At 33.7% G+C, this 17,112-nt stretch overlaps 1 non-coding gene across 1 annotated transcript; it reads right to left on the bottom strand.

Moving 5' to 3' along the window:
• Positions 1-8,304: 8,304 nt before the first annotated feature.
• Positions 8,305-8,469, bottom strand: LOC142237300 (U1 spliceosomal RNA). Its single transcript, XR_012722437.1, has one exon. It is a non-coding gene; the product is annotated as a U1 spliceosomal RNA (small nuclear RNA).
• Between the last annotated feature and the right edge of the window lie 8,643 nt (positions 8,470-17,112).

Below are 17,112 nucleotides of genomic sequence, written 5' to 3'. Positions count from 1 at the left end.
GTGGCGTTTTTCGACGACGACAAAAGTTTTTTCATAAAGATCACAACATTTTAGGTTGTGACCATGTTCTTTTAACTAGGAGAAAAACATTTTTGACGAATACCATAACATTTTATATCGTGACCATTGTCTTTTGATTCAAACTAAATTATTTTTATCAATATAATAACATTTTAGATGAGACAATTTTATTTTTCTTAGAACCATGTTCACTGAGCAAACATGGTTGCAGGTCGCCGCAAAAATAGCTCTTTTCATATTATTTTGCTCTTCGAATATGATTGTGACAATCATGTTTCTTCTCTGCGTGTAGAAGCAATACTATTAAAATTATGATTCAAATCTCATTTATCAAATTTTCATTCTCTTTTCGCGGTATATTAACCCTTTCACTACCGAAATAAACTAATGTTAAAAACTTTAACTTCTCTTCTGTTTTTACTTGTACTGACAGCATGTAGAACAAAAATTGCCATTTTGAAAACCTACCTCAATTACTTCAAGAGCTATATGAGCTTGTTCTGAAAACTTGATTCTTGAATTGTGACCAAATGGCCTTACGAAAATAAGCGCTATTTGGCCTATAATATCCTTCTAAGTTTAAAAAATCCAAATTATAACGGATCCTTCAAAGTAAAAACTGTTTTCTCAATTCCAAAAAAAAAAAATTAAAACAAAGATGCTAAATCCTCAAACTATGTTTGAGCTTATATTTGAAGCGTTTTTATCTTAAATCTAAAGATTCTTCATTTCAGTTAATTTAAGGAGTATTTCTTTAAATCAAATCTGTGTTTTTTTACTTTAAGGAAAATTTTCCTTAGTTCAAAGTCCTCCGACTTTAACGGAGGGACGCAAATTTACAATATGTATATCATGAATTTAATGAAAATAATAGCCTAGTTCGCTACTACTGGTGCACAAAAATTAGTATTTTTCGTACACAGTAACATTTTGTTGGAGCTCATATTCATTATGAAGCATAATAAGGTCTTGTTCCATTTGGGATTTGGGGCTCATTTTCCTGTTGCCCATTTTATTTATTTATTTATCAATTAATTACATTTACAATAAAATTATAAATATAATTGTAAGCTGTGACTGTTAGGGTCTTAAGCTTAACCCATTTTCATACAGCCAAAAGATTGATATAGAATCATCTTCGTAGTTTCATTAAATTTATACTTGAATTTGTACAACAAACCTTCAACTGATGCCACTTTCTATCTAAGACCTTGTATATGCTGATCCTAAGATAAATGTGATTATAAATCTAAATCCAAATAGCTTACCAACTTCATCAAAATTCAAGTCAAAGTTAACCTCAATGACGATGAAACATCAGGCGTAGGCAAATGACATAAAAATACAGAAACAATTTACCAAATAGTCCTATGTTCTTCATATCATTACAATATATAGCAAATAAAAGTGGATCCAACACACTTCTGGGGGGAACGCACTATTGAACGTTAGGTTAGGTTAGGAGGCAGCCCGATGTATCAGACTCACTTAGACTATTCAGTCCATTGTGATACCACAGTGGCGAACTTCTCTCTTATCACTGAGTGCTGCCCGATTCTATGTTAAGCTCAATGACAAAGGACCTGCTTTTTATTGCCGAGTCCAAACGGAGCTCCACATTGCAGTTAAACCACTTAGAGAAGAGGTGAAACCCTCAGAAATTTCACCAGCATTACTGAGGTGGGATAATCCACCGCTGAAAAATTTTTTGGTGTTTGGTCGAAACTGGGTTTGAAACCACGACCCTGTGTATGCAAAACGGGCATGCTAACCATTGCACCACGGTGGCTCCTATTGAACGTTAGGTTAGGTTAGGTTAGTTGGCAGCCCGATGTATCAGGCTCACTTAGACTATTCAGTCCATTGTGATACCACAGTGGTGAACTTCTCTCTTATCACTGAGTGCTGCCCGATTCTATGTTAAGCTCAATGACAACGGACCTCCTTTTTATAGCCGAGTCCGAACGGCGCTCCACATTGCAGTGAAACCACTTAGAGAAGTGGTGAAACCCTCAGAAATGTCACCAGCATTACTGAGGTGGCATAATCCACCGCTGAAAAACTTTTTTGTGTTTTGTCGAAACTGGGTTTGAACCCACGGGCATGCTAACCATTGCACCACGGTGGCTCCTATTGAACGTTGCTTTTTTACTGTTCACTTTGCATAATAGCGATGTCCTCTAAAAGAGGCCTCAACCTAATGATGGTCCACAAGTGGCAGGAAAACTTAATTAGATTGATTTTAACATATGCGCTATTAAAATTATTGTTGTCGCTGCTACACGTTGGTTTGGTGGTCAGATTTTCCTGGATCGAGAGTGAAACTAAAAAACAGTATACCTATACAAACGAAATACTAATTGATCCACGAACAATGAATGACCCACTGCCCTCAATCTTTCAATAACTTACGAAATCCATGTACAATCCTTTAGCCATCTAAAAAAATTCGCATGAACTCAATTAAAAATCGTGGCATATATTTCAGCTACGCGAACATTTGAATCAATTCCAAAAAATGTAAATTTCGCATGCAACATATTTCATCATTTCCATTGATATGGGTGGCATGCAATCCACCAAAAAGCAATAACGAACGACACCAAAACTACGTCATACACCTCAGAAGCTAAAGCAGTGGTATATAGCGATTTGATATGACAAAATACCAGCACATTTTTCTTATTTGCCTCGACAAGGAGGCTGCCTGCAAAAAATCTCTCCTAACCCACAAAGAAATATGGACCTCTGCGAAGTCTATATTTCAAAGTAGACCATATGTATTTTTTTTGCGAATGATTTCGCAATGGCATAAGTGAGAGAGAAAAAATGTACATAATTGAAATTGATATTTTAACGCCACAATTTAAAAGCGAAAACCGCCAAACATGCGTGTTGGTGGCGAACTGGTGTCATAGCAGAAAGGTACACATGTTGCACACTCACTCAATCATACAGTCGGTGTGAATGCATTCTCCTTCCAATGAAATCATGAAGAAAATACTATCAATTTTTTGAATGACAATCATTGGAAAACAACAAAAAGGAGGGTATATGACAAGAGATTCCATTTTTTCCAGGCGGTAACTCTGATGTCAGCAATATCATTGACAAAATTGAAATTGAATTTTTATGCAGATGTGAATCATTGAAGAATTGCGCAATTTTGCACAATCAAAAAATATTACAAAGTATTTTCAAGTTTTAAATTTGAATATGATTGATTAATAAATGAATCATGAATGGCACTCTCACGCAGTGTGAGCCGCAACAGATTCCAAGTCTTCTGTTAACTAGTTCTAGTCTTGTTAACTTCCCAGCAAAAAAATTTGGAAGTTCTTCCAATGGTACAACTTTAAAAGTACTTCCAGAAGATGCACTCCTAATGATGTTCTTTATTTTAACTACCCAGGAAGTTCTTTTAATTCAGTTTTTTATAACTTTGCATTTTCATATTTTTAATAGATAGTTTTAACTTTTTTTGTTTCAATTAGGTTAAAAACAGAGTAAGAATTCATAAAATGGTACAAATCATTTAAATTTTGTCGACAAAAATGCTAAATCCAATCTGAAAAAATTGTGAATTTTTGAAAATATTTGAAGTCAAACGTTTCCAACAAGCGTTAGAATCTATTACAAATTATAAAAAAATTATAAAAATTATTTATTTGACAAAGTATTACAGAATTTTTTAATTTACATCCAAAACATTGAAGTCGGATCACACCTAAAGAAGTGATGCAAATTCAGTGCAACGGCTGTTAAAATGGAGGACTTCCGTCCTATGACAAGCCCATCGCTTCTGCGTCAATTTTGCACCACTTCCGGATCCAAAAAGAACATTTTCATTACTTTTTTGGCGACGCTTTTTTTGCTGAGTTATCAGATATGCACCTCTCTGATACAGTGTGGGTGATATGTATTGCAAGCTATTTCAGATTGCTATCATTTCTAAACCACTGATCAAGCAAATGACAGATTTATTCTATGACAATTTATTTTATTATTTACAAACTTACAAATGTTTGTAAATAATAATAATCACACAATCATGATAGTGTGATTGCTTTGGCTTGAGAAACACTTGTGGTTATCGTGTTAGAACCCTCCAAAATTTACTTCCCAGCGGCGGAATCGAGAAGGACCTTGCAAATTCAGGCATGTTAAATGCCTTAAATTGGAAGGAGTTGTGTTTATAAGGCATGCATGTGTACTGATTTTACATTCATCGGAAGCCTTCTAAAATCAGACCTGTATTTAAGCATTGCATTTCATTTACTTTTTTCATTTTATGCACACGGACATTCTCTCTGCCTTCTTTATAGCAAGTTGTATAGCATGGGTGTTAAAATTATGTAGCAAGAGAGATGTCTTGCACCCTCACAAAAAATCGCTTCTGTAACATATACTCCCAAACATATTTTGCTTCAAGCATATACATTTTTGGGTATTGCCCAAACATTTATATGTTTGATCTCTTCCAATATATAATATGTTTGAAAGCATATGGGTCTAAACAATATATGTTTGGGTAGTAGTTCCAAACATTTTGTATTTTTGCATCCAAATTCAATAATGTTGTCTTCTAAAAAACAATATGTTATTATGTGAACATATAATATGTGCTTAAAAAAAATTCTCCCAAACAATATTGTGCTCAAAATTGTATTTATTTATTTATATATTTACAATCATAATGAATTATGAAAATAAACAGGTAATATAGGTGCTAACAACATAGGTTTTCGACCTGAATGCTCAAAATTTTGTTTCTGCCTAATTGTATATTCCCCCACATCTTTCTCACTTCCACGAGATTTTTTAGTTCTTAGCACCTTTTTCTGTAATACAAACATTGTAGAAGAAATTATTCAATTTTATGATTTTTATTTTATTTTAATTTTACCTTTTGCCGGACGGGGATTCGAACAGCGGACCACACAGTTTGTAAGGATCAAAGAAGTAGCTGATCAATTGCCCAAGGAAAAATAAAATGTTAATTTTGTAATAACAAGCAACAACCACCAACTTAATTCAATATCGCTCCCTGTTAAATAGCGCTCCAAGCTACTAAACACATAAATGTTTATAGGCTATTTCTAAATTAATATATGTTTGCATCCAAGCATATTATATTTACAAACATTTTATGTCCCAAACATAATATGTTCTAACATATTAACATATATGTCCCAAACATGTTATGCTAGTTTATGAACATTGTATGCTTGCACTCAAAAATATTGTGTTTAAAAATTTGTGTTCCAAACATATAATGTTTATAGCCAAACATATGAAAAACAGTCTTTTTCATCCGTGTGTGCTCTCGTTTAAAAGAGAGCTTTAAAATTGTTTACATTCCTATTAATTTATAATTAGAATGCATTTGCATGCATCGACTTACAAATAGAAATGAATAGGCATGTAATTGCATTGCTTTCCACTTCCAAAAATAAGCTATTAGGAATGCGTAGGATTTCGTGTATGTTAGAGGAATTGTATTTGAACATTTTCTACCCCCAAACAAAAACAAAAATGAAACATAGCAACATTTGAAATTTATAACTATTTATGTCAGAAAATATTTTCATTAATGCCATGTGGATAATAATTTAGCGTACGCCAGTACATGCTATTCGTTAGTTGAATTCTTGATCTGGTAAAGTACGTATGTCTTCCAAATTATAAAGTGTTTCGCATTTGCGATAGTAACCTTAAGTATAAGTCATTAATTTTATTTTATTATTTTCATTTTTTAATGCATTTTAGTTCTTTCAGATCTTGACAATAAATTTACCGAAACGCAGAAAGAATCTTGGTGAGTGACTTGACATTTTCTTTATGTTTTTATATATCTCTGAATGCTAATCTTTTTTAATGTTAAAAATAAATAAATTTTAAACAAAAGCATAAAAATTTAATACCGGATTATTTATCTATCATAAAGGCATTATTTTGGGAATGTGTATAGAAGGCCTTCCTAAACGAGAACCCGTATAGCGCTACAACATGCCTACAATAGGAAGGACGTGAGAAGTAGTTATATTATCAGTAATTATGTAGGTGTTTTATATACACTCCTGTAAGCCTCCTTCTTTTTGGAGGGCTGGTGAAGGGTCTTTTCTGGAAGCTACAAATAAGGCCTTGTCCTCCAATCTCACCCTATGTTAAATGGAAAGGAAGGTGTAATGTCCTAATGTCCTAAGTAGGCCTCTGTAATGCCTAGACAGGCCTGGAAGGAGGCCTTTCAACCACATCCGCAGAAATAATGCGAAAAGTGAAGACCAGATTTAATCATTTATATATATATATATATATATATATATATATATATATATATATATATATATATATATATATATATATATATATATATATATATATATATATATATATATATATATATATATATATATATATATATATATATATATATATATATATATATATATATATATAATTAAATAATATATAGCGATTTACATTCTCTAATTACATATTAGCCGTATAAGCATGGGCTTGTAGACAATCAGCCATATCGAACTACGCTGTTTTGAGGTGAAGAACATTTAGGCTAACGTGGTTAGGGAATCCTTGCATACAAAGAGTCATGGGTTCAATCCAGGTTTCGACAGTTACTCTCTCAGTAATGCTGCTGATATTTCCGAGTGTTTCAAAGCTTATCTAATAATAGGCAACATAATTCGGACCATAATAGGCAACGTAATTCGGACTCTGCTATAAAAACGAGGTTCTTGTCATACAGCTAAACATACAATGGGCGGTCACTATGTCTAACCTACGACATTGCCAATACATATTTTATTCGTCCGATTTTGAAAATTATGGCATTTCCAACTATATCTCGCGAATACCTTGAGGCTCTGCGATGTTTTAATGTATATCCGAAATAATAGTAAAGTTAAGTGCCTCAAAAATTACCTCGGGAGTTGCATTGAAGCCCTCTAAATCTTTAATGAAACTCGTCTTGTTAGAATGTAGAATCTAGGCAACATACCGTTCGAATACCTCAAAATTAATAGAAATAACTTCTTTAGCTCAATCACGCACTGTATCCCGTGGTTTACATACTGAGCTAATAAACTTGTAAAAATAGAACAATTAGGTGGCACTACTTGTTGCAAATTGACATTTATTTATTGACTATTGGTATTTACGAAAAAGTGCCGGTTTGCTGTGACTTCAAAAAATAATAAAAAATTGTTGTGCTTGTGTGTAATCTTGATAAATTGCAGAGGTAAGTGTTTGAGCTTTATTGTAGAATGTTCTTTTTGAACAATTTTTAGGTTTTTTTTGGTGTCAAATAATTTTTGGCAACACAACCAATTTGTGGGAGTTTCTCTTCAAATAATAAAAATAAATGAAAATTAAAAAATACATGTATTTTATTTTTTTGTTGTCATCTCCAATACCAAAAATCGTACAAATCGGAGTTCATGAGTGATAGAGGGTTAATCAGTTTCAGGCAGTATTTTCTCATAGTATTTCGTTTTATAGACCATCATAACTGACAGATGAACAGACATAAATAGACGGCTTGGAATGTTTTAGCAGAGTGCATCATAAAGTACATCTTCTGTGCTTTAAATTGAACAAAATAATACAGTCTAAAGTAGGGCATACTCAAAAAATCGAAAATAAAAATTAACCAAATAATTATTATTTTTTCGATTATTTCCGGATCTTTTGCAGTGTAGATACATGGTGGAAATTGCATTGTGGCATGTCATTTATAACAATGAGCATTCCTTTTATTTGTTCAAAGCCCACGTGCAAATGTTCCATGATTTTGGTTCGTTAAACAATAACACCAACATTACCAGGTGCATAAATCATCGCATTGTCAATGAATGACGATTTACTTGGAATGAATGAATCAATGGACAAAGCAACCATCCAACACAGTTTACAAATTGTATGCAGTGTACAAAATGAAACAAAGCAAACAAAACATAGGAAACTCAATGTAAATTAACAGGAATTTATATTCATGCAAATCGACTCTAAAAGAAAATTCCATTTTTGAATATGGTCATAAAGACAAATTCTGTTCTCAGAGAGGACATAACTAGATTGCAAAGAACATGAGTTTGACTATGAAGAGATATGCCCCCCTAAGATATATATGTGATAATTGTGTTCATTACTTATTAATTTAATAAGAAATTTTCGATATTGCCCAACGTTTGATATATGTTACATATATTAGGAATGGAACATTCGACTGTTTTGAGTTCTCAGGTTTTAAATTTATTCTTTAGGGTCGGGACGGCGCGAACGCCATTCCCGGCTATCAAAAATTGCACGCACGAGTTATTCACATTAGGAATAATCGCAGAGGTCAACTCAATCGTAAGTGCAATGATAGAGCCTCACTCCGGGGGAACCGCCTTCGTGATCACGGTAACCCCTACGCCAGGTAAGTATGCTTTTCTCAGCAAACTATTGATATCTTATTCAATATTGAACATGAAGTAAATGAGAATTATTCAAATATGTTAAATATCCAATGATCATCAAAAGTACAAATGTTGGTATGTTAATTGAACCATCTTCTTATTCGTATTAGGTGGTGAAGACATGCCTAAAACAAACAATGAATAAGGGAGAGAAACTGTTTAATTATTCCTGTGTGGATAAAGGATCGCTTTCAACACATGAAACTGCCTGTTTGAGCGAGTGCTCGAAAACTACCTACAATTTAGATAGCGACTATAACTATAGAAATTATAACACTAGAGTGCAACAGTATTTCTTCTGTCATTGTGGGATGGGCAATTCATGCATGAATGTCTACCTAGCCTAAGACGTTGCTTATTATTTGTTTGTTGTTTATGCACATGACCACGATAATAACCACGAATTCTTTAAGAATATCATTTTTCTTATGCTGTCGAAATTTCATTTTGCTGTTTATACCCTAAACCACATAGTGGTCAGGGTATAATAAGTTTGATCGGCCAAAAAATATGCCTAGCAGAAATATTGATTTTAGACCCCATAAAATATATACCGATCGACTCAGAATCACCTCCTGAGTCGATCTAGCGCTTGGTGTCCGTCCGTCCGTCCGTTCGTCTGTCCATGTATTGGTTGTTCACAGGATTCCAGTCGCAATTATTAACCGATTTTGATGAAATTCGGTACAGGGAGTTTTTTGGACACAAGGACGAACGCTATTGAATTTGGAAGAAATCGGATCAAATTTAGATATAGCTCCCATATATATGTATCGCCCGATTTCGACAAATGGGGTCACGTTGCGCTTTTTTCAAACGGATCGTCACCAAATTTGGCAAAAGGTAATATTTTCCATGGCCCTTCAAGTCTGCAAAATTTCATCCAAATCGGTTCAGATTTAGATATAGCTCTCATATATATGTATCGCCCGATTTTTCTAAATTTGGCCATAAAACCCTTATTTATCAACCGATCTTATTCAAATTCGGCTAAATGTAGTCTTCTATAGCACTAACTATATGTGCAAAAAATCATCGAAATCGGTTCAGATTTAGATATAGCTCCCATATATATGTATAGCCCGATTTTCCCAAATTTGGCCATAGAACCCTTATTTATTAACCGATCTTACTAAAAGTTGGCTAGATCCAGTCATCTATAGTACTAACTATATGTGCAAAATTTCATCGAAATCGGTTCAGATGTAGATATAAAGGGTGATACGGTCGAAATTCGGTCAAGGGAAAACGCGTGTAAATCGGTGAAATCGTTTATTTAAAAAATCAAATTAAATTTCTTTTTCAAGTTCAATTGGTATAAAATTCAGGAAAAATATTCAGTTAGGCTTTCGCTTTTCCAAATCCTAATTGCCGGGCCTCACGTTTGACACCTGCCATCAGATTTTGTACAGCCACCTTGTCCACCTTCTTCGCCGCAGAAAGCCAGTTTGCCATGAACTGCTGCTCGTCCTTAGCAGTTTTTTTGGTCTTCTTTAGCTTCCGCTTGACAATAGCCCAGTATTTCTCAATTGGGCGGAGCTCTGGCGTGTTGGGAGGGTTCTTGTCCTTGGGAACCACCTGCACGTTGTTGGCGGCGTACCACTCCATAGCCTTTTTACCGTAATGGCAAGATGCCAAATCCGGCCAAAACAGTACGGAACAACCGTGTTTCTTCAGGAAAGGCAGCAGACGTTTATTCAAACACTCTTTCACGTAAATTTCTTGGTTGACAGTCCCGGAAGCTATGAAAATGCTGCTTTTCAAGCCACAGGTACAGATGGCTTGCCAAACCAGATATTTCTTTGCGAACTTTGACAGTTTTATGTGCTTGAAAATATCTGCTACCTTTCCCCTTACTTTTGCCGTATAAAACTCCTGTCCCGGAAGCTGCTTGTAGTCGGCTTTGACGTAGGTTTCGTCGTCCATTACCACGCAGTCAAACTTCGTCAGCATCGTCGTGTACAGCCTCCGGGATCGCGCTTTGGCCGTCGTACTTTGTTTATCATCGCGATTTGGAGTTACTACCTTCTTGTAAGTCGATAGTCCGGCTCGTTTTTTGGCTCGATACACGGTTGTAGACGATACACCCAGCTTATTTGCGGCATCTCGGAGAGAGATGTTAGGGTTTCGCTTGAAACTACCGGCAACTCTCTTTGTCATCTCAGCGGCTTCCGGTTTTCGATTTCCCCCCGATCTAGACTTCCTGGCTGTCGACAAACGTTCCCCAAACACTTTAATTACATTTGTAACGGTTGATTTGGCAACTTTTAGCGATTTTGCCAGCTTTGCGTGCGAGTAGCTCGGATTTTCGCGATGCGCGAGCAAAATTTGGATACGCTGCTCTTCTTGCTTGGACGGCATTTTGACAACTGAAGAGTGAATTCCAAAATCAAAATATGAGCAACATTCTACACACACACCTTCAAAATGAGGGGTGTTCAGGTTTTTTAAATGCAAAATTGAAAGAAATACGTCAAGTTTATATTGACCAAATTTTGACCGTATCACCCTTTAGCTCCCATATATATATCGCCCGATTTTGAAAAATTCGCCCTTATAACCTTATGTTTGACCATACAGGCCTCATTTCGTAACTGATCTTACTCAAATCTTGCACAAGGTAACCTTTTGTGGTATTAATCAAACCCGCAAAATATTATGCAAATTGGTTCAGTATTAGATATAGCTTCCATATATATGCATCGCTCGATTTTCTCAAATTTGGCCATAGTACTCTTATTTATTAACCAATGTTACTCAAATTTCAAATTTTGATATACTGGCCGATCGTATTTATACGTACTTGTAGCTCTTACATAAGAATATTGCTCGATTTTTACAAATTTGTATTTATTACTCACACTAATTTAACGATTTTCTCTTTTTTAATAATGGGCTCAATATTAGTGGCATACTAACTCCGTAGGCGCAATACCAACACAGCCAGTGTTGCTAGAAGTAGGGGAAATTCCCTTTATGTGGGGTTTTTCTAATATTTAGCGTCTTGTAGGGCCACAATGTAGGACATTTTCACTCAACACAATTTGTAATAATTTTTACATTTTGGTGGCTCTAGAGGAGGAAATTAGAAGCCGGCAAGGCTTGATCTTTAACAATATATGGTAAACTTTGTTCCTGTAGAGAATTTTGTCAACATTTTATTTCTGTAGAACATTTTTTCAAAATTGTATTTCTATAGAATTTTTTTTTTCAAAATATTATTTCTATAAAAAATTTTCTCAAAATTTTATTTCTGTGGAATTTTTTCTCAAAATTTTACTTCTATAGAATTTATTGTCAAAATTTTATTTCTATAGAAAAATTTCTGACAAAAATTTGTTTATAGAAACTTTTTCCAAAATTTAATTTTTATAGAGATTTAACAAAAGAGATTACTAATTTGGGTAGAATTCTACCAACTGTGGCAACCGTGGTGGTAATACAAAGTAGGGAACTTTTTTGTCCTTGTAGGGTAAACCGAACAATTTCCGTGGCAACATTGACTATGAGCTATAGTCAGATTGACACAAAGCACCCATAGACATGTACCCCTTAATTTTCTTAAATATGCAACTGCGGTTTATCTCCCAAACCTATATGTTACCCCACAAATGCTTATGATTACTAATTCTGTAATGGTGGTTTAGGGTATGATATAGTCGGCCCCGCCCGACTTTCTACTTTACTTACTTGTTTTACTATTGATTTCAAACTTGTATGTAGCATCCATTGTTAGTTTCTTTTAATATCTTTTCCATCAGTTAATATCTTTTCCATCAGTTGACCTTTACTGTGCGAATATTCTTACCAACATCAAGCACCACTTAAACAAAAATATTTTGTTCAAGGTTTTGTAGACATAATGTCTCAAGAATGTTACCTTCACAGGTCATTGTAATTTCGTTTTTATTTCTATAATTCTCATTTACTTTATATAATATGTTGCATAAGATGTCAGCCGCATGCTGAGTAAAGCATACTTACCTGGCGTAGGTAACGAAAAATATTTTAGTGACTTAGGTTATCGAATTACACACACAATCTTTCCTCCTAAACAACATTTTAGACAAGCAAACATCGCGTTTTCAAAAACTGTTACATCGATCGATGAAAGATCACCCATCGGATAAGACGGGTGAAACCAGTCGATATAACTACTAAAGGGATGTTGAACGGTAGTCAGGAGGATGACACTAATCATAAATGGGACCTTAGAATTGAGGGAATTTCTGTGTAAAACAGAAACAGTGGGTATTGATGTATGTAGGGCGTGTTGTGAAGAAACAGATACCTTGGAATTGTACGGGACATAATATAAGTTTATGATAGGTTCTTAAATGAGATCTATGACAAATTTCGTTATAATCGTATAAAAGCCAGAACAAATGGAATGACCGTGGAACAACTGATAACTATGGCTAAACTCAGGGGTTAAAGTCCAAAATAGTTCGAATAGACACGTTTTCACACAGATCAAAGCTATTGTGAACTCTCTTGTTCTTAATTGTTTTACAAAACCTCAAGTTAGAAGAATGACCCCCCATAAACTCAAATCTAATAGTATGACAATTGAGAGTCAACGATACTGTTTGAAATCTAAAAAACTAAACTATTTTAAATAAACCACAAGTACGTGTAATATCAGATTCTGTGACTTTTTATATTAATTCTTTCATGAATTGTCAAGCTAGAAATGACAATAAACGACAGATCCTTTGGAGAATCACGACTTAAGATTTTTTTAAACAGCTAGACTCTTGTCTGGCCTGCTGGCCAGTATTTCCAAGCATTTGTTACTCAGTATGTCACTAAGCTCTTTAGATGGTTGACTGTCTCAAGCCATGTTGATGTTGTTTTTACTTTTCTTTCGTGAAGTAGCTTACTAGTCCGTCCTGCTGTTTGGTTTGGACAAGCTGCTTGGAACATGCTGCTTATGGATATTGTTGCCTATTTTTTTTTAGTTTCCTCTTGGCTCGTTTGCCTTATGGTTGTACATGGACAACAGAGTAACTACAAAGGCGACTAGCAAACATTTTTTAAGCTATTTTTCTTTTATTCTCCGCCATGTTCCTGCTCTTGCTTCTATGAATGAATATTATGCAATTGTTTGTTTTTGTGTCAGTTATCGTTTTTGTCGCTATGTTTTTTGTGTTGTTTGTAGAAAATGATTGGAAAATTATATTTTGTTGTTTTTGTCACTGTAGTGTCTTGGTGGAATTTTCTTAGTATCTAGGTTACAAATGCCAATGGTGTCTATACTTTTTATGTCCCTGACTCGATGTCCAATGTGCGAACATTGGGCTCTTATTGTGTGTATGTGTGTGACGAATAAAGCAAGGGCTATGCAAATAAGTAAATCGATCATAATTTGACTATTAATTAAAAATACTCTTTTTAAGGGGTACCTTAAAACCATTCGAATATATATACACCTTTTTTACATGACCTATAGACTTAAGACAAGGCAAATATGTGCTAATTTTTATTCATTTTTTTTTTTTTGTATTTCTAGACCATTTATAAAAATATATTCCAGACCTGTAACATTTATTCAATGCTTTACAATCTACTCAGTGTTAAAATAACATTCATACAACATTAATGCCTTAGAACGGTTTTCATTTCTCAGGAACAAAATTTTGAGACAACTAAAATTTTCTACAAACAGAAAACAACAAAAGATAATGACATTGTCATTCCGTTTAGTGAACAATGAAATATGAGTGATAAAAACAGCACTATGTGAGATAACATATTCCGAATTGTTCTGTAGATGTATCACATGCATTCCTTTTGAAAGTACAGTGAAAACTCTCAAATTTGAACACTCTGAAAACCGGACACCTCCCAAATGTGGACACTTGTAGATGCTTCAATATCGGAACCATATATTGCTACTTCTGGAATTCCCCAAGGTAGTATTCTTGGCCCTTTGTTATTTATATTATATCTTAATGATGTTCAATTTTGTTGCCAGTTTGCAAACTGTTTGATTTATGCTGATGACATTAATATATTTGCAAATATTTATTAAGTGCTTATCTGATGTAATCTTGCTACAATCTAATTTAGATAGATTCTCGTGGTGTGAATTAAATGTATTGCCCTTGAATATTTAGAAACATTCACGTTCACCTATCCTACTCGAGAAGAAATAATGTTCTAAATTCTTCTTATCTTAGAAATGATCGGGAACTGTTAAAGGTTGATAATATTCGTGATTTGGGGGTTGTTTTTGATGTTAAATTATCGTTCAAATTACATATAGATTATATAATGCCTAAGGCTTATGCGATGTTGGCATTTGTCAAACGAAATTCTAAAGAATTCTTAGATCTATATGCTAGAAAGATATTGTACATGAGCTTTGTGAGATCTAGGCTGGAATATGCCGCGATTGTATGGAATCCTATATACACTATCCATTGCGATCGAATTGAAAGATTGCAGAAGAAGTTCATAAAGTTTGCACTATCGTCTGCGCCTTTTACGGATCCATTGCCTTCATATGAAGCTAGGTGTAGACTAATTCATTTGGATTCTCTTCAATCCCGTAGATTAAAGTTTTCTGTTTTGTTCATTTATAAAATAATTAATGGATTTATAGATTGTCCGTCTCTTTTAGAGTTGATTGGTTTCAATGTACCAGTACATTGTTTGCGAAGTCATGATTATTTTACAATTCCTGCTCATAGAACTAAATATGCATCCTTGGAGCCAATTTTAAGATCTCTAAAGGAATTTAAAAATTTTAAATAATAACTTTGATTTAGATTTTTCAATTTCCCTAAATAATTTTATTTCTATTTTAGACTTAATTTATTTTTAGAATTGCTAGTCTGTAAGGAATGTATTCCATAGACTGAATAAATAAATAAATAAATAAACAACTTGTCTGGGGACATTTGCTATATTAACACATTAAAATTGACCTCCCATAATTGGACACTTCCCAAATGTGGACAAACTTTAGATGACCGTGGTTGTCCACCGTTCAGAGGTTTCACTGTAATAAAATTCATTTTATCCCAAGAGCCCAGATTTGTTCTACGTGCAAAGAAAAAAATCAGCAGAGCTTAATTTAGTTCGCCTAGATGAGTATTAAAAATATTCCGGCATCAACAAGGCGACTAATTTCGGAATTTGAGTCAAATTAATTTCCAAAGTTGAGCAAAAATGCCCAGCTTCGTAGACCTTCAAAAAAAATAGCCCAAAACAGTCAACATTTTAGCTTCGGCATGCTGAATCCTTGGAGCGAAAATATGCATTTAGCATTAAACTTTGCCTAACAATTAGATCTACAAAAGGACTTGTTTAAATAGTGGAAGGTACATAACCTTCGTCTGACAGTACTCACATCCATTCATATTTGTATTTAATGGATTGTTTTCTATATTGCCTCCCAGCAAAAAAATTTGGAAGTTCTTCCAAAGGCACAACTTTAAAAGCACTTGCAGAAGATGCACTCCCAATGATGTTCTTTATTTTAACTACCCAGGAAGTTTTTTTAATTCAATTTTTTATAACTTGGTTTTTTCATACTTTTAGTGGGTAATTTTAACTTTTGTTTGTTTCAAATAGGTTAAAAACGGAGTAAGAATTCATAAAATGGTACAAATCATTTACATTTTGTCGGAAACGTTTGACCTCAAATATTTTCAAAAATTCACAATTTTTCAGATTGGATTTAGCATTTTTTCGACAAAATTTAAATGATTTGTATCATTTTATGAATTCTTACTCTATTTTTAACATATTTGAAACAAAAAAAAATTACCCATTAAAAGTATGAAAAAACCAAGTTATAAAAAAATGAATTAAAAGAACTTCCTGGGTAGTTAAATTAAAGAACATCATTGGGAGTGCATCTTCTGGAAGTGCCTTTAAAGGTGTACCTTTGAAAGATCTTCCAAATTTTTTTGCTGGGATATAATAACGACCTCAAGTATTCATCCAAACACGAACGGACAGCTTAAATAATATAGAATATTGAAAATATAATTCCCGTAGAACTGTTTCGATGGTCCATCTACGTAAATGAATAATACCTCAAACGAACAGTTTATATAATATAGATTATAGCACCATTTTAACTGGTGCTATAATCTATATTATAAACTACTAACTACTACTCTGTGGCCACTTGCCCTGGCCACAGAGTAGTTTGCGGTATGAAAAATAAAAAAATAAAAATATATATTGACCAATAAATTCCAGAAAATCTATAAAATTAAATAAGTTTTCTATGCGTTACATTTAAACATATGTGTGTTATCTATTGGCCTCACCTACAAATCCATATTCATATTGGAACAAACTAGAGCTAAAAAAAAACAAATGTAATTAACACAAATCCACAAAATTGATATTGGACAGTAGTTGTCGTTGGTGCTTTACAAAATAACAAAAGCAAAATATATTGACGTTTACGCATATCCAGTTTAGTAAGACAACTTTTACAAAAATATCAAAAATTAAAATTTTGTGATTGCGTTGTAAATGGATTAGACAAAAACTGTAACATATTGTTATGCCAACAACAAAAAGACACATTGCTCTTAATATGACGAGATTAAAATCAAAAGACTTAAGACACAAACTTTGTAAAAAA

The sequence above is a fragment of the Haematobia irritans genome, chromosome 4 (genome assembly GCF_050003625.1).
Source record: "Haematobia irritans isolate KBUSLIRL chromosome 4, ASM5000362v1, whole genome shotgun sequence".
NCBI classification, from domain to species: Eukaryota; Metazoa; Arthropoda; class Insecta; order Diptera; family Muscidae; genus Haematobia; species Haematobia irritans.
Note: the sequence above shows the minus strand (reverse complement) of the source record. Positions and strands in the feature narration are given on the sequence as shown.